Here is an 18,584-nt window from a genome sequence, read left to right as displayed (position 1 = left end):
TGCAAGGAGCCATTTATTAGCCTGGATAGCAGAGCACAACAGTCTCTTTGTTATGTTTTCAGCACAGTTATTTTACATACTGAATCATTGAGGAACTGCTTATCCAACAGCTTATCCCCAGTTTATCCAGCTACCTTTTCGTGGGTTGAGTTTAGGGATAGGGTGCTGGAAACAAAAAGGCCAAATGGACTCCCATATTGACCAGGACTCTTTTTAAGTTTCTCATCCTTTCTACCCTCTGGGGCCCATTTGAACTGTCCTTTAAAGGAGGATCCCTATATGCTGTAGGGCTGTCAGTGGAGTATCTAACCTAAAATGTGCACCTCGAAACCAGCTCCCATGACACAGAGAAAAGAGCACTAGATTTAGGAGAGGGCCTGCCTTCAGATCTTGGCTCTGCTATTTAATAGCTCTGTGATTTTAGGCGTGATATTTGTTCCTCATTGAGCCTGAGTTTCCTCACCTGGAAAATGAAGGTGTTTGACTAGATAATTGTTAAGGTTCTTTCTAGCTCTAAATTCTGTGATGTTTTATCCACATTGAGCTTCATAGTTACATTGTGCCTTATTCACCTCATTATGAGGTAATACATATTATCCTTATCTCACAGATTAAGGAAGCTGAGGTCGAACCTTCTCACTTTCTAGAAGAGGACACTGAGGAGGTTAGGTGACTTGCCCATGGTCACATAGGGAATCACATAGGGAGTAGGTGGCAGCCAGTTTGGGTGCTATGCTTCCCAAGTTCAGTACTCATTCCACTGCCCTACTGAGTTCTGAATAAAGGAAAGTGAAATAGATAATTTTGCCCTTGGAGGCTGCTCTGCTCAATCCATTGGTTTCCATTCCATGGTCTAAGATTCCCAAAGGGAATCAGGCTATTTCATAGAGGAAATGAAATGACCTTGTATCTTGTCCTTAAAAGATGGGTAGGGTACAAGAGTTGAAGAGGGACAGTAAAGAGGGTATTCTAAACATTGGAGGTGGTACACAATTGAGAAAGCAAGGGTATGGGAATTGCAGAGTAGAGTCTGGCCAAGTCTTATAATAAATGAGAGTCAGGGGAAGGATGAAAAGGTTAGGTAGGTTGGTAAATCAGTCAACGTATGGCTAAGAAATCTAGATTCCTAACCTATGGGGAGCAATGGGGAGCCATTAAAGTGATTTAAACAGTAGTGATGTGACCAGATTGATGCATAAGGAAGATGAGTTGGGCTGTTGTGTGTAGGAAGAGTTGAAGTGGGCAGAATGTAAAGAGCTGAGGAGACCTAAGAGTGACAATGAGGGTCTAAAGTCTTGTGGTGGCAGTGACATTAGGAGAGCATTGATTACAGAACTATTATGGAAGTAGTAAGAGCCTGCTCTGAACATAGGTTCTAGTCTTATATGTCACCAGCATGATAAAAGGGGTCTGCAGGGCATCCAACTGGGATGGATTTAAGATTACAGTTTTTCAAGGCTTGGTTACTAGTAAAAGAGAACTGGAAAGCATAGTCTTTTTTAAAAAGTAAAAGCTCAAGCCAGTATTGGTATAGCTCATCTTAACTCAAGTAGAAACACCTTGCTTTGCTTCTGCTGCCCCTCCCCATCCCATTGAAACAAGAGCAGGCCTTGCTTCTGAGTTAGAGTATTACTGAATCACTTTACCTTTAAGAACAAAAGCTCTAGTCTCAAACCACTCTGTTCCAAAACATCTATTTTTGCACATTACTCAGTACTAAGCAGCAGAGTCCTTGTTCTTTCTTATTTGTTTGCCTCGGCTACTGCAGTTGCCCTGCTATTTCTTGAGTCCAAATGTGAAACCAACCAGGCTGATGTTCTAGGTGTCACCAGCTCAACGAGACAGAGAGGAGGGCATGGGGGGTGGGGGCGAGAGGAAAGGAGGGTGCAGTCTGCATTCACAGCTGAGGCAGCTGTCTATAAACAAAACAGTGTAACTAGGGCCTCCTTGAGCCAAGGCCCTGGTGTGACGTGTCTGACTGAGCCTAAAGAGTCCTGAGCGTTCAAAGCCAAGTGCTGCTGTAAGTGGTAGGGAGACAGCAGCAGAGCAGACCCAGGTTGAAATGCTTGGATCATAGGGACTGTAGATAGTTAGACCTAGGAGGAGTTGGACCTTGGCAAGCAGTCTCAAGACAAGAAGAAAAGATCTGTACATCTCCAGCCAGGGCAGAAGGGAAATGAGGTTAGACTTGAATGGTTGCCATTTAAAAGAGTGAGGCCACCACAAAAGGGATCAGGCAACAGTGGGGAAAGTGCTAGAGTGGCAGAGTGAGGGGTCTTAGGGACCAAGCCCTGCTACTGACTTGTTCAGTGGGTAGCAACAGCTGTTGACAATTACATATAATTATATATAAAGCATTGTAATGCTTTACTTTGCTTTTTATATAGAGCACTTTACATATCCCTCATTTGATCTTCACAACTGAAGGACTGCAAATAATCATAATATTAGTAGTTGTAGTGAAACACAGACTTTTCAAGTGCTTTAAGGATTACTAGATGCTCTGCTCAAGTCAGTCATGTAAGGTATGGAGTGAAAGAATTGTGTCCATTTCACAGATGAAGATCCAAGATTTAGGGGGATGTGACTTGTCCAAAGTCATGAACTTAGAGATTTAACCCAACCCTTCTACCCTCAAGTCCTGTATTTTTTCCCCTGCACCATATCCCACTTTCTTCTGCCTTTGCTCTTTTTAGACCTTTTCTTCTCTTGGTCTCACTTTTCTTATATGTAAAATAAAGGTTGTTGGACTTGATGGCTATATGTTATCCAGTTAGAAAATTCTGTAATTCTGAGATCCTCACAATAGCCTTTTCAGGTCAGGTATTATCCCCATTTTAGGCTAAGTGAGATTAAGAGACCAATCTGAGGTCACAGCAAGATAGTGATAACACTGTGACTAGAACCCCTGTCTTTTCATTTCAAATTCAGTGCTTGCTCCACTGTGCCATAGCTATCCTGACAAATCACTTTTTTCTGGGCCTCACTTTCCTTATCAGTAAAATTAAAAGTGAGTGGAATAGGTGATCTACAGTTACTTCCAACTCCAAAATTAGGTTCTAAGATGGTTTCTGTCCCTCTTACACACTGTGTTTTCAAGTCTTTTCTCTTCTGCTGTGGTTTATGATCATAACAGTCAACAAGTTCATTAACTAGAAGCCTAAGAAATACGCAGACCTTTTTATGAAGTCGATGCTGCCAAACCACATTTAGCAGGTCTTGTGCTCTGTTCTTGTCCTTCCTGTGGTCCTGATGCCTTTTTACCAAACATACCAGCAGCAGGCATTTGTGAGAGTGCAGGTCAGGTAAGCAGTGTATATATGAATGTAGAGGAAGGGGGTTTCTCTGCCTTGACCTCCTAAACACTGTGCTTTAAATTCATTGAACCAGCTGACCCACTTTGTTTACCTGGGCAAATTACCACCCCTACATGCCTCTTCTTCTGGCTGTTGAAGCCCCTCACCTTTAGCTCATCTCTGCTACCTCAGATTTCTCTTAACACCTTTCCTGGACTTCTCCTTTGCACTTAATCACATACTACTTTATATCATACTCACCTGTTTATATCTACTCTTAGATTACAAAGTTCCCAAAGGAGAAGGCGTATATCGAATTTTATCTTTATATCTCCTTTATAATCCCACACCCAGGGGCTACACATAGTAGGCATTTAATTAAATTGCAAATAGGAACAGGTTATGAAATGTATAATTTGTGAAAAGTTACATTGATCGACCTTCGATATATCTATAAATTTCAAACCTCTTAGTAATGTAACTGACAAGGACTGTTTTGTATCTTAAACCCTTTTTAAATTGTTTTGTGTCTGCTTAATCTGTCGCGGATTTACAGGGCAGCTAAGTAATGCAGTGAATGGAGCACTGGGCTTGGAATCAGGAAGGCTCATCTTCCTGAGTTCAAATCCAGCCTCAGTTACTGTTTGACACTGGGCAAGTCATTTAATCCTGTTTGCCTCAGTTTCCTCGAAATCTGTCAAATGAGATGGAGACAGAAATGACCAATCACTCCAGTATCTTTGCCAAGAAAATCCCAAGTGGTGTCACGAAGGTTGAACATGACTGAACAACAAAAATACAAATTTACAGTAATTACGGCTAAGTGGTATCTGTGATTCTCACTGATCAACAGATTTGAAACCCCATTATTTTTTAAATTTTTTTAAATATCATCTTCATTTTTAAATATATCTCTTCCCCGTGAGCTGTCCCTTCTAACAGAATAAAATAAGGGGGAAAAGCACTTTTCCAAACTATCATTTGTGTCTGATAGTATATGCAAAACTCCATACCCATAGTCCTCCACCTCTGCAAAGATCGAAGGCAGCAGCATGGCACACTGGACAGATCTCTAGATTTGGAGTCGAAGGGTCTTTTTCCAAGTCCTGGCTCTGTTACTTGCTATTTGTAAAAACTTGAGCAAGTTATTGGATGTTGTTAGATTTCCACCGTAAGGTATGGGGTTGTATTAGTTGACCTTCAGAGGTCCCTTGTAGCTCTAGTCCTCTGATGCAGTGAAATGGGCTGCCTTGTGAGGTAGTAAGCTCCGTTGCTGGAAGTATTCAAAGGCTGTGCTGGCCACTTGGAGAAAAAAGTAAAGGAGCTGATTGTACAGTGTGATGAATCTATGATTATTTTTGCCTGTGATCTATTGAAAATGCAAGTAAATGTACTTCCTTCCCTCCCTTACACGTTTGGGGGATTACAGGTATGGGGTTATGACATATACTGTTAGATTCGATTGCTGTATTAGTTTTGCTGAACTGCTTTTATATTCCTTCTTTTAAAAACTTTGTATATGAAATGTCTTGCTGGTTAGGTAAAGGAGAAAAATATATTTAGAAATGAAGGTGATATCAACAGTACTAATAAAGTTCTTTTTTTTTCTTTTCTTAAGTGATAATGATCCATGAAAATAGCCCAAAGGAGGAAGGAGATGTGTATACCCCATGATAGAAGACTGATCCAAGACAGCTCCAAGATTCTTTGTATTAATGAATTACTATAATAGCAGAGTACATCTTTTGTGAGCTTCAGGGGAAGTGAGAAGGGAGGGTAAAAAATTAATAACACATTTACATCACTCTGGTTTACAAAGTACTTTCTTCATAGCATCCCTGTAAGGCAGAATAGAATAAGTATTGCCATTCCCTGTCTTACAGATGAAGAAATAGATCCCTCAGGTTATGTCATACCCAAGGTTCTGTACCTCTTAATGAATATGGACCTTTTTTCTTCTGGAAAATGAGACAATAAATTTTCCCTTAAAGCATTAGGTGCCATTGTATATGCCAGTATCTTGGAGCCCTTTTCCTTTCTAGGGTAAGATTGTTATTTTCAGAGGCCCTGCCTGGCATCAGGGAGCTCCCAAGTGGCCTGTGTTTGGCCTCTACCGTTGCCATCTGTGATCACTCGTGCTGTGCTAATGTGATGCTGCTGAGTTATGTAACAGGAGCAGTGCCCTCTGGGGAAAATCCACACTGTGCTGCTCTATGGAATAGTAAATGCAGGACAATCAAAAGCAGGAGGGGACAGTCCCGCCCTGCAGCTATTTACTTAAAACTCCAGCTGCCTCTTCATATTTTCTCCTGAGTACACTGTGTGTTATAGTGGAAAGAACTCAGACCCAGTCTGGACATCAGGGTTCAAGTGCTTTCCAACCTTTCACTAATTGTGGGATCTAGGGCAAATCACTCTTCTTCTCTAGGCCTCTCTTTCTTCCTGTGTAAAATTAAGGGGTTAGATGATCTCCTAGGTCCCTTCCTGTTCTTAAGATTGATCCTTAGGATTAGATGAACATAATAAGGTTTCTTCCAACCCTGATATTCCCTGTTCTGTAATTTGTACCCTTTGCTCTATATAACCTTGGTATTATTTTTTTCAGGTAACCCTAGAGGGTGGGAGGAAATAGATAAAAGCCTGTGGGGGTCATCCTTCCTCTCCAGTCAGCTGTCCTTTCTTCCTGGCATTCTTTGCCCACCTCTTAATCTTTTTGTCTCATTTTGTGTTAAGATTTAAAGCATTGAGTTTATATTTTGGGGCATTTGGTCCCAAAGTACCAGAATCCCTTTTGAATTAAATCATTAAGTTGTGTCTGTGAGACCAGCCCTTAACCACATAGCAGTTAGGGGGTTTGGAGATTGTTCTTAAATGCTTGTGGGATTGGATTCTTATAGTGGATCCTGGGCACCAGCAGTTCAGAGAATCCTGCGATCTCAGTACTGGGAAGGACTGGAAAGGGACCGTCTGATCTAACCCCTTGTTCTCCAAAGGCCTAAAAAAGGGATGTGTGGAGAGAGTTTTCTCCCAGAGTAACAGAGAGAACAAAAGACTAGTGCATGGGTATTTCTAGATTCCCCATTAAGTGTTCTCTCTGCACTATATCAGACTCGCTCACCTGCCGTATCCCTGTTGAGCTCAGCACTCTTGGTCTGTGAAAGTTTGTGATGTCCTCAAGTCCTGGTGATAACGAACTTGAGAGAGTCTGTATTTCAAGCATCTTTCTCTACTTACTCACAGGTTCTCTTTCCGCCCCCTGGTGGTTTATTTGGTAGCATTACATAACCAAAGGAACCGGGCCTTTCATCATTTCTAGCATTCAGTCAAGGCAAGTCTTAAAACTGCCAACGACGTTTAAAATAAATCAATACCATAAACTACTGTGATGAATTTCCCGACTTTAAAGGAATTTCCATTTCAGTTAGAGATGCCAGGGGAAAGCTATAACTCAACTAGCATTATACAAAGGTCAGGTTTTCTATTTTACTTCTTTGGAAGAGAAAGTGTTATTCAGAGACTGACAAGAGCTGAGAAGGAGCCACCCAAAAGCTACAAGCCACAGAGAAAGATAGAGAAGTTTCTTTTAAGATCTCTTTTATGATATTGTGCAATATGAGTTGATTGAAGTTCATTTAATAACGATATATAAAGTGTTTACTATGTGCTACTCAAGGCAATGCTTCCACAGATCTCTAATCTCATTCTTCCAGTGGGTTTAGATCAAAACTCATCCATCAATATTGTCCATGTCCTACCATAAATCCTCCACAGGGTAACCAGCCAATTGTGATAGGGGTCTACCTTTAGACATAGGATTCTGTATAGCTCTAGAGCTGAAAGAGACTTTAGAAGTCCAATTCTTCTCAAACTCTTGCCATTTCATGGATAACTATGGAGCTACCTCCCAACCTACCTCTTTTTACAGTTGTGCTTCTTTCCAGTGACAGCTGTTACCCTACTTGTGCTCATTTCTTTGTCGGTGATGTGTAACAGTCTATTTGTACCCACTATACACCTTTCTATTGCCCTGTGGATAAACCAGAACTTCAGTTTTTCAAGAACTGTGGTAAATTATGATTCTAAGCCATTCAGCATCACCGGAAGAATGTTAATAATTAAATATTTCATTAGAAACTTGACAGTTTTCTATAACATTTAACAAAGAGTTTTCCTCATTACAGTCTGGTATATTAGGTAGTGCAAGTGTTAGCTCCATTTCATAGATCAGGAAACTGAGAGTCAAAGAGAGATTAACTGACTCAGACAAGGTCACACACAGTAAGTTACCAAGCTGGAACTTAACCCTAACCCTTCTGACCACTTTAAGCGCTGAACCACACAGTCCCTGACCTTAGTAGGCTCACAGCGTAGCCACTGGGATACAAAACAGAAGGTAAATGCTCAGTAATCATAACACAGAATAGAAGATGGTAATATCATATATACACAAAAGGTTATTAGATCCCAAAAGAAGGAAGATCATTTCTTAACGGGGTGGAGGAGAAAAGGAAATCAGGAGTACCTTCCTTGGAGAAGATAGAATTTGATCTGAGCCTTGCCATGAATTGAATTTCAACTGAGAAAAGGTTACGTTCTGAATATAGGAAATAGATGAAGCCAAATTATGGAGCCAGTTAACTGATTGTGTTTATGAAAGATGGACAGTCACCCAGTTGTGCCAAAGCAAAAGTATCTGTGGTAGGAAGTTCTGTGATATAAGGCTAATTGTTGCATAAATGGTACCTTGGTATTCCAAAATCCTTCAGCATCATTTTATGTGTTTGAAGTAGGGACAGTGGCTTTGTCAAGAGTTGTCTCAGACTTTTTGAGCTTCTGTTTTTCTGCACAAATGGGAAGACATTGACTTTGTCTCATTGTATCTCATTCGTTTGGAAAATGGTCAATCAAACTGGCCTCCAGTTGTTTCTGCATTTGCATCTAGATGTTCTTAACATGTCCAAGACATGTCCTGGGAAGCAAGTCCAAGGCTGTGAATGGGTGTGTAGTACTTTCAGATTTTGGCAGATCATATCAACATCTTACCAGGAAAATCCAACCTTGCACAAGGCAGAAAAAGAACCAGTGGTCACAAGTGAAGAATTCTTTGTTGTTAGTAACCAGTTCTAATGCGGGGCAGGCAGCAGTCCTGAATGTAGAGGACTATGAATAAGCCACACCCCAAACTAGCAACTCACTGACCTTTTTTTTTTCCCCTTCAGGGACTAGGCCTACTCTCGGAACTGAATAAAGAAAAAAAAATTTACTTTGAAAATAAAATAAACTGAAATTTAGATGTGGCCACTACTAGCACATGTTGAAAATACTCCACTCCCCTGAAAATCATAGGCATATTTTGTGAGCTGTGGTTTCCTCATTTGTAAAATAGGATTGAAAATTGGACTAGATGATGTTGAAGGAGGAGTTCCTTATGACTGCAGTCAGGATCCTGTGTTAGCCTAATCCTGACCTTAGCCTTAGCACTCACGCTGTTGGGTTTAAATAACTTGATCTGGGCTAGAAAAACTGGAGTGAAGGAGTCTTGTCTAAAGCTTTGCATGGGCTTTTCTATCCAATTTATCAGGAACTGTTGGGAGCAGCTCCCTCCCTTTGTCAATTCCTAGAGAAGGGGAAGTGGTTTAGCTGAGTTTACCCAGTGTTAGTGGCAGAACCACTATCTTACAGCTCTGTGCACTGCACCAGATCCTTGACCAGCTGTCCAGCCTTGTCCAGCCCTATGATTCAGTCTTAGTCAAGGTCTGTGGCCCCCTGCTTTGTAACATGAAACCTTTTCCCAGGCCAGCCTGGTCTGTTTACTATGCCTTGCTTTCTGCTTCCTCACCAATTAGACTCTACTTAACATTTATTCTTCAAGGCCAGGTTACAACCCACTTCCCTTCACCTCCCTTAGGAAATCTTCCCAGGCCTATAAACCTTTCCAGGCTAGAGCCCAGGGCTTCTGACTCCCAGTCCAGGCTGGGTAAGTCATGCTTAACAGTGGCCCTTTCTCATTATTTTCTCCCTTGGTACATTAGCCATCACCAAAGTCTGCAAAACAGGTGTGTTTGCCTATGATGAGGCAGCTTATGGTCCTTGGAGGCACTGAAACCTTCTCTCTTGCCCCTAGTGCATCTTAAAGAGGATGAGGAAAGGGGGGAAAACAATTTGGCTTTTCTCCACAGGTGCCCCTGGCCCTGGGGAGACTATTTTCTGTGTAGTAATAATACTTTTTTAAGATTCTCTGGTGAAGGAGCTAGAATAATACAAAGGTCTTCAACCATGAACTCTTGCTCTTCCTGTTTAGGTTGCTGAGGTAGGAATCTGAGAAGCTTGTGGTGGAGAGGCCTAGGAGAGCCAAAAGCTGCATCAACTTCAGGTGTTTTGGGGGTTGGGATTTCTTCTTCAGCCGTCATCCCCATGCCTTCTTAAACAACAGCCTTTCATGATGGAATGCAACTGTTTTCTGGATTTTAGAACCCTAAAAGTGTAGACTGTTAGAGCTGGAAGGGATTTCAGAACATCAGATATTAGGGCTAGAAGGAATATCAGAACTAAACAAGAAGATCATATAGTTCAGTACCTTCAAAGATAATAAATAATGGTTCATTTATATAAAACTTTTCAGTTTATGAAAGCAGTTTAAATGCATTTGATTCTAATATCCTTGTGACGTAGGTACAAGTATGACTAATCTCTTATTTCAGATGAGAAACCTGTTACCAGAAAAGGGGAAGTGGCATCCCAAGCTAATAAGTAAGATTCAGAGTTTAAACCCAGGTTTCTTGACTCCCAGTTCATTAATTCATTATTCTTTCTATCATAACAGCTCTTCTGAGATGAAAGTAAGTCCTCAGCTCATAAATCCCCACATTAGTCTCTTCATTCTCCAAGGTTAAGTTCAGGCCAACATTATATATCTCTATGCTCCCTTTAGATGGATTCCAATTTGAGTTTTATTTCCTGTGCTTGCTGAATAGGATTTGTACTGAGTGTCTGCTGTCCCCATTCTTTGTAAACAGTTTGCTTTTAAATGATGGATGATCATGTTGGTGTTTATTTGCATGTGCACTCTGCTGTAATTTTGTTTTTTAACAGTATGTTATCCTTCTTGTAAGGGTGGTAATGAGCTGGAAATGCTCAATGTGATGTCCTTTCACATGGACAAGGCTTGGAAACAGGCTGTGGTTCTGTCAGAATGATACTTCTGTCACTCATCTTTTATACCCTTATATAATGAGTTGGAGCCAGGATTGCCTGCTGTAAAAAAAAGAAAAATCTCCTTAAGAGCCACTTTTATTGCAAATTGTGGGGTGCTGTTTATAATTCATGCCATCCAGAGAAATAGGATAGAAGATAGTAGGCCTGTATGTAAGGGATGCTAACAAATCCTCTACCTATTTGCCTTTATGCTCTTAATGGTCATAGTTTGAGAATATCAGAGCTGATCAGGACCCAAAAACATAAAACATTAGAATATAGGCTGTTGGAGTCATCATTAGAGATAAGTCTGTCTAGTCAGCTCTTGTTCATTTTCCAAAGTGGGGAAATGAGCCCCAAAGATAGGAATTGGCATACTCAGGGTCACTCAGCTTATCAAAGGCCAAGGTAGTACTAGACCCCAGCTCTCCTCTCCCCTAGTTTAGGATGTTTTTTCTCTTAACTACTTTTCAATAAACAAATATCCATTTTCTCACTTTTAACCCATCCACCTCCCCACCCCTAGTTGAAAAAGAAGAGAAAAAAAAACAGAACTTTGTAACATCTGCATAGTCAAGCAAAACAGATTCTTGCCATGGCCAAATTAGTTACATTCAATATACAGTCCCTCAGCTCTCTGTCAGGAGGTGAGCACAGTGAGTCCTTTGGAATCAAAATTAGTCTTTATATTGATCAGAGTTCTTAAGTCTTTCAGAATTGTTTGTCTTTACAATGTGGTTCACTGTATCAATTCTTATAGTTCTTCCCAGGATTCTCAAAACCATCTCCTTCATGATTTCTTACAGCACGGTTATATTCTTTAATATTCATATGCCAGTAATGAGCACCTCCTTATTTCTTTGCCACCACCAAAAAAAAAAAAGCTATAAATTTTTGTACATATAGGCTCTTTCTTTCATTACTTTGGAGTATAAACTTAGTAGTAGTATCATTGGATCAAAGGATTTAGTAATTTGGTGGGGGCGTGGTTCCACATGGGCTTAGCTCCATCATCAGTTCTTGAATGAACCTGCTTTCCCATAACCTCTCGAACATTTGTCATTTTCCTTTTTTATCCACTTTGCCAGTCTGATGAGTATTGTTTTAATTTGCATTTCTCTGCTTAAATTTTTATACATATATGTTTGTATATGTATATACATATATGTACTATATATATATATATATATATATATATATATATATATATATATATATATATATATGAAATGAGCCCTTTATCAGAGAAACTTAGTGCAGAGATTTTTCACCCTAAGTTACCTACTTTCCTTCTGATTGTAACTACATTGATTTTGTGTATGCAAAATTCAGGACTGTTCATTATACCTTCTGTGATCATCCTCTGTCCTTGTATGGTCATGAATTCTTTCCCCCAATCATAGAGGAAAGTTTTTTATCCTATGCTTAGAATTTGTAGTGTGTGTGTGTGTGTGTGTGTGTGTGTGTGTGTGTGTGTGTGTGTGTGAAGCAGCATGGTTCTGTAGGGAGCACACATGCAGTACACTGCTTCTGTCGCTTAAGATTTGAAGCAGATCACTTTGCTTTTGGAGTCTCAGTTTCCTCATCTGAAAAAAGGACATATTAACACTTAATGTTCTCAAGGGTATTGTAAGGGTCAGGGTAATAATGTGTAAGAAGTGTAATATAAATGTAGGTTAGTGGTTGAAGGAATTGCTTTACTGGCAGCACGTTTCCAATCCATTTTTTAGGGATCATTTTAAGACCTGAGGTCCAATCTCAGCACTGTGACTTAGTACTTTTATAATTTTGGCCAAGTCACTTCTAAGTCTCAGTTTTTTAATCTATAAAGTCAGGGGTTTGGATTAGATGATTGACCTTCAGGGTCCCTTTCAGCCCTAAATCTGTGGTCTTTTTTGTTGGTTAAAGTCAGTTCTCCTGATACTCCCTTGATGGTTTACTAGATCCCATTTTGAAGAAATCAAGGGGCAAAACAGGAAACATCCCCTGGTACAGGCCAGTTTTTGACATCCATAAACAGTTAACAGAACACCTACTATGTATAAACTAAAAGCTTTGAGTAAAAGTACCATGGAGACAAATTTCAGCTAGGCAGTGGTAGAAGAGAGAGATGCCTGACTTGAAATCAGGAAAACCTAAATTCAAATCCTTTCTCAGATACTTGGTAGCTTGTGTTAACCTGGCCAAGTCACTTGCCTCATCTGTAAATTAGGGATAATGATAGCACCTACTTCAGGGTTGTGATAAAGAACAAATGAGATAAAATATATAAACTTTGGCAAACTTTTGAAGCATTATATAAAAGTTTTCTATTTACTACTATTATTTTATGTCAGTTTAAGGGGGAAATGTAATAACTAGTACTCTTCAACAATTGAGCTTTTTCTGTGGATAGTGAGTTTGTTATGATACAGGCATGGGTATTTGGGTTGGGTGCTGACCTGTAAGGAAGATAATAGAAGGGAATTCATGTTTCATGTAAGGAGTAAACTAGATTATTTCAAAGATTCCTGCCACCTCCTCGTTATACAAAATTAAGACGTGTCTCTGCCGTTGTCTTCAGTGGACAAAACAAGACTTCAGAATAAAAACCAGTACGGGGTAATATGCCTTTTGTACAGCCAAGATCATAGGAGATCAGAGAAGGGAAAGATTCTTGCAGACTGTAGAAGTCAATGAGGACTTCCTGGAGGAGGTGGTATTTGAGTTAGATCTTGAAGGAGGAAGAAGATATTTCTAACTAAAGAGTATAAACAAAGGCACAAAGGTAAGAATGCCTGGGATCAGAGTAACCAGTTTGGCTGGAGTAGGGACTTACATGTAGTGGAGTCATAAGGAATTGGTGTATATTGGTAGATTGGAGCCAGATTATGAAGGGTTTTGGATGTCATGCTAGGAAATTGACTTGGTCCATTGAAACAGTGTGGTGTAGTGAGAAATGGGTACTGGACTTTGAGTCAAGAGTATCGGCCTTGGATTTGGGCATGGCACTAGCAGTGTGAGTAAGGACAAGTTATTTGGCCCCTTTTGCAGATGAAGAAACTGAGGATCAGAGAGATTAGTATTAGTAGCACACACAGTTAACATTGAAAGCATTGAAGGTTTTACCAAGCAATATAGATATGTGAATATAGTTAATAGTTTTTGAGCAGATGGAATAACATATGCAAAGATGTGTTCTAGGAAAATTAATATTATTCAGTAGAATTCATTGTCAGGATCCATAGTACTAACAAACCTGGCACGACACAGATCTTCTGATACCCCTTCTCTGTGCCACTGCTGCCACCCTCCCACCCCTACCTCCCACTTTATCCCTGGGCCTCCACAGAGCTGGTCTGAATTAGTGTCCTAAGTCTCCTACTGATCAGATCCACTGTAGATTCTCCAGTGAATGGGGAGAGGTCCATAGAGCAGAGTAGGGCAGCCTAGGGTAAGAACCTGGACCAGACAGGACAAAAGACGTGAAAGGCAGACATCCAGTGTGGGGAGCGGGAGGTGCAATGGAATAAGAAATGAATGTGAGTGGTGTAAGGTGATGGTGATTGAAAAATCAAAAGTTCCATATTAACATGAGGAAAATGTGAAGGGAGAGGGAAGTATCTTGGGAATGGCCTCTTGGTATAATGAAAGGAACATGGACCTTAAAATTTGCTATATGTGATTACAGTCACTGCCCTCCTGAATCTCACGCTGAGATGTGATGAGACAAAAGCAGGTTAACTGTCATACAATAAAAGATTCCATGAGAGAATACGTAAGTAAGGTTTAAGAAGAAAGTGGCATTATTGACCAGATCATAAGAGAAGACTTCACAAAGGTGATGCCATTTAGTTTCATTTACTCCAGTTCCTTTAGTTTGGTCATCATTATCCCACAGTACAGGGTTTTGGAAAGTTCTAGCTTCCTGTTTGGCCTTCTGTTGATGTGGCTTGGTATGCTTTTCTTCTGGCATTTCTACCTCTGTATCTCTTCATGCATAATGTCACCATTATGTTGGTACTCTTGTTTTGCCCATTTCTTTCTTGGCATTTCTTTGGCTGTCCTTGAGGAGGATGCTGAAGTTATGCTCCCCTGCAGCCTCTCACCCCTCCAAACTTCCAGGAGTTGGCATTTGAGTTGAATTTCAAAGAATGAATAGGAATTAACAGAGGGAGGAACATATGCTCTCTCTGTACGCAGTCTCCTCAGTAAATGGAAGATGATCATATACTTGCATTTTTCCCCCTCATAGAACTAATGTGAAGATCAAAGGAGATCTGTGTCTATGAAAGATTATGTAAATGTTTTGTTGTTGTTGAGGGGCACTAGAGTTGGCTGAGCTTAGTTAGAAGGCCTCAATTCAAGTCCTATCTCCGTTGAACACCAACTTAATAACTGGGCAGGCCATTTCCCTTGTTTGGGGTCTTGTACAGAGAGGGCTTTCCAAACTATAAATTGCTCTATAAATGTGAACTGTCATTCTTAATCTTCAGGGGATAGTGGGGAGACATTTTCTAATTCTCATTTATTTGGCCAGATCAGCCCAAGACTAATCATTCTCCCATGGAACCTCACTAACTTAATTCTACAACTCCTTCGCACAGAGAGAGATCCCAAAGCCCTTTAGCAATTATAGCCAACAAGTTGAAAGGGGTTTGCCTGGTTGTTTCCAGTCCAAAGAATACCTGTGGGTGCTTGATGCCCTGTTGTGCCCTGGTCTCTCTTCACTCTCAGCACAAGTTTGTTAGTTTGTTTTTCTCCCCCACAGACCACAAGCTGCCCAGCTTCCCTAACAGCTCAGTCATCTTTAGCCCCTTAGCTAGGAATAGTATTGGGATGTCTGTCTAGTGGCATTAGGCCCCAAAGGCCTTCATCTCCGAGGCACCTCCAATAAGATCACAGCCTTTCCCCTGAGCCAATTCTTTGCTAATTACAGCAGCTGCAGCTGAACCCATCTCCCTCTGTCTCTCGAGGGAGCCAATTGAAACTGTCTGCAGGTCTCATTTCATGGGCACACTTCCTAAGTTGAGAAAGGGAATTAGTTAAGACCAATTATTGCCATGACCTCTTCTCCAGTAGTTTAGTAATAATGACACTGGATCATGTGTCTGTTACACTTTTAGATTTATAAAGTGCTTTCCTTAGAACATCTCCTGTTTTGCAGATGAAGAACCTGGTACAAGGACCAAGTGCATGCTCATTGTCCTTATCATAGGTTTAGACCTGAAGGGACTTTAGATACTGTGTGGACTGAAGCCCAAAGTAGTTAGGTGATTTGTCCCATCACATAAGTTCGCTGAACTAAGATTCAAACCAAACCCAGGGCTTCTGACTTTAGATGAAAGCTCAGATTCCCATCATTTCTACTTAAGATCTGTTAACTCAGTCTAATCAATTCATGGAAACAACTATTCTCTCCTCCTTGTCTCTGGGAGTCCCAAAGCACCAGAGACCTGGTAAATCAGAGGCAGAGTCTGTATGTTTGGAGCTTCTGTCTACAAACACAGTGATTCCTACATTGAGAGTCCTGTTACTACTGGCCATATCATGAAATTTTAGTCTAAAGAGGTTAGGAATGTGATATAGAATCTTCGTGTTGGAAGGACTTTTGGGGTTGTCTTGTACACCCTTGTCATTTACAGATAAGAAAACTGAGATCAAGTGAGAGGCAGGGGGCTTGCCCAAGGGACATCATAGTATGTCCATTGAGTGGTAGAGCCAGGATTAGTCCCCAGGACACCGATCTCTATAGCAGTCCTCCTGCCACTCCACTTTGCCACATTGATTTGTGTACATTCTCCCTGATCCCAGATTGGGATCACTGGCTTTTGGCCTCCCAGGTGTGAGCCAAGATCCTTGAGGTTACTTTTCTTCTACTTAACTATATTGTATCCAACCATTCTCCCCATTCCAAGATGACACTCTCAGGTCCCTTCAAATGAGTCCATACGCTGACCCACTCTAGCTATGTAATGGAAGTGGGTTGATGTTCATGTTCCTTTGCGGGACAGAGTGCTCCAGCCCTCAGAAAGAAATTAACTTGAGAAGCTGATGATGTTCATCACTTCATGGTTATCATTTGTCCTATTTTTGTTAAGTGTTCTCTGGCTGCCTATTTTAACAAATAAGCGTTTCCTTTTAAAGTATAGTGTGTACTGCCTGCACTGACTGAGCCAGACAGAGATCACCATGGCAGCTCTCATTCCAGTCATCAACCAGAGTAGGGTGGCCATTTTTAGATTGTAGAAGCATGAAAGAGGTTACAGAGATTCATTAACTGGCCAAGGATCCCCCATGGAAGTTAAAATGCTGTCTCAGTTGTCTACCTCCTAACATGCTGTTAGCTTGTTCCTATCTATAAAGGTCCCATTTTAGGGAAATGTTCATAAATCAAGCCACTGTGAACTGAACCTTTGAAGTTCAAGGCAGCATGATGTAATAGGCTTCTCTCAGATGGTACCTCTCCAGCACTGGATTTACTTTCTCTCAATCTTCGCCTCTCTCTGTCCACCCCAGCATCTCTACACATGCATGCTTTACCTTAAAACTGGGCATCCTCTCTGTGCATGAAGCCTCTCCTAAGCCTTCCAATTGCTAGTGCCATCCCTAAATTAATTTGTATTTAACAATTTCATATATATTTGTATTCATATTTTATTTATGTTGTATATATGTTTGTATCTACTTGTCTGTTCATTAGAATGTAAGTTTGTGAGTAGGAATCTTTCTTTTTTGTAATTGTATCCCTAACCCTTACTATACTACCTTACCAAGTGCTTAGTAAATGTTTATTGATGATAGATACAAGGGAGGGAGGACACTTGGAGTTGGGGAACCCAGAAAAACCTCACATAGATGTGTTTTGAAGGATGAGGGGGACGATACGAAGTGGAAGAGGAATGGGTTTGGAAGGGTTGAGGTCAGGTTGTGAAGGGCTTTAAAAACTAAACAAAGGTGTTTACCCTAATAGTTTACCCTAAAAGAAATAAGGAGCCAGCCACTGGAGTCACTTGAGTAGGGGAAATGTGTAGTTGGATTTGTGTTTAAGGAAAATGACTTTGGCAATAACATGGAGTGGAGAGAGACTTGAGGCAAGGAGACTAGTGAGGGATGTGTCACAGTAATCTATGTGACAGGGGCCAGAAATAGGGTGTGTGCTGAGTGGAGAGAAGAAGTCGGATGAGAGAGCTTCCATGGGGCTACCAAGAGAAAGTATAAGAGGAGAAGAGGGCCCAAGACAGACCCTTGGAGGATACCCGTAGTTAGGGGGATAGTGTAGATTAATGAACCAGCAAAGGGGACTAAGAAGGATCAGCCAGGTGAGGTGGGAGGCCCAGGAAAGGATAACCTGGAGAAGGGAGGGGGAGTCAAGAGTGTTAGGGCTAGTAGGATGATAGTTGAGAAAAGGCAGTTAAGGCAATTAAATTAATATTTGGGATTAAGAGTTCTTGGTGTCTTTGGAGATAACAGTTTCAGTTGAATGATATTAGAAACCAGATAGTCAAAGGTTGAGGGAGGTAGGAAGAGGTAGCAAGTATGGACTTTCCACATCTTTTTCAAGGAATTTTGCTGAGAAAGGAGGGAGAATAAGAGGATGGTAGCTAAAGGGGATGGCAAAGACTAGTACAGGCTTTGGTGGACTCCATTGACCATGTATTTCATCCACTTCAACCATTTTTCAAATATTTATTAAATACTGAAAACCCAGAACTAAGCTAGGAATCACATCCATGCTGAGATTTTCCTGCATGGCCATCAGCAGTGTAAGATCATCCTTTTGGAGCTGAAAAGGATCTCAGAAGTCATACAGTTTTAACTTTCTTTTATAGAGGGAGAAATAGGCCTAGAGAGATGTAAGATCAGAGAAGTAGTAAATAGCAGAACTGAAATTTGAACCCAGGTGTTAGGAGTCCAAAATCCAGTGCCTCAAGGCGCATTAGATTAAATATTCCCCTTTAGGGGTCCTCTAGACTAGTGCTTCTCAAAGGGGAAGCCACGAGTTTTACCAGGTGTTCCAGGAACCCTACATATGAATCTGTCTCCCAAGTTTCCTGGTGCTTGCCTGCTTAAATATTCAGTGCGCCACGGTTCATTATGGGGAAGAACTATACT

The 18,584-nt window shown here is 40.8% G+C and overlaps 1 protein-coding gene across 3 annotated transcripts in view; it reads left to right on the top strand.

The window, feature by feature from the left end:
* STK35 (serine/threonine kinase 35) overlaps positions 1-18,584 on the top strand; it is a 121,101-nt gene that overhangs the window by 23,838 nt on the left and 78,679 nt on the right. Inside the window, exon 4 of one of the 3 annotated variants that reach the window (XM_072632400.1) lies at positions 4,915-5,289. The exons of the other annotated variants lie outside the window; for them this stretch is intronic. The gene's annotated coding sequence lies outside the window, so the exon portion shown is untranslated. Of the gene's footprint in view, positions 1-4,914; positions 5,290-18,584 lie in introns of those variants that run through there. 3 annotated transcript variants of the gene reach the window in all.

Source organism: Notamacropus eugenii, chromosome 1 (genome assembly GCF_028372415.1).
Source record: "Notamacropus eugenii isolate mMacEug1 chromosome 1, mMacEug1.pri_v2, whole genome shotgun sequence".
NCBI classification, from domain to species: Eukaryota; Metazoa; Chordata; class Mammalia; order Diprotodontia; family Macropodidae; genus Notamacropus; species Notamacropus eugenii.
The sequence above is the reverse complement of the archived record's forward strand: the minus strand, read 5'-3'. Positions and strand labels throughout refer to the sequence as shown.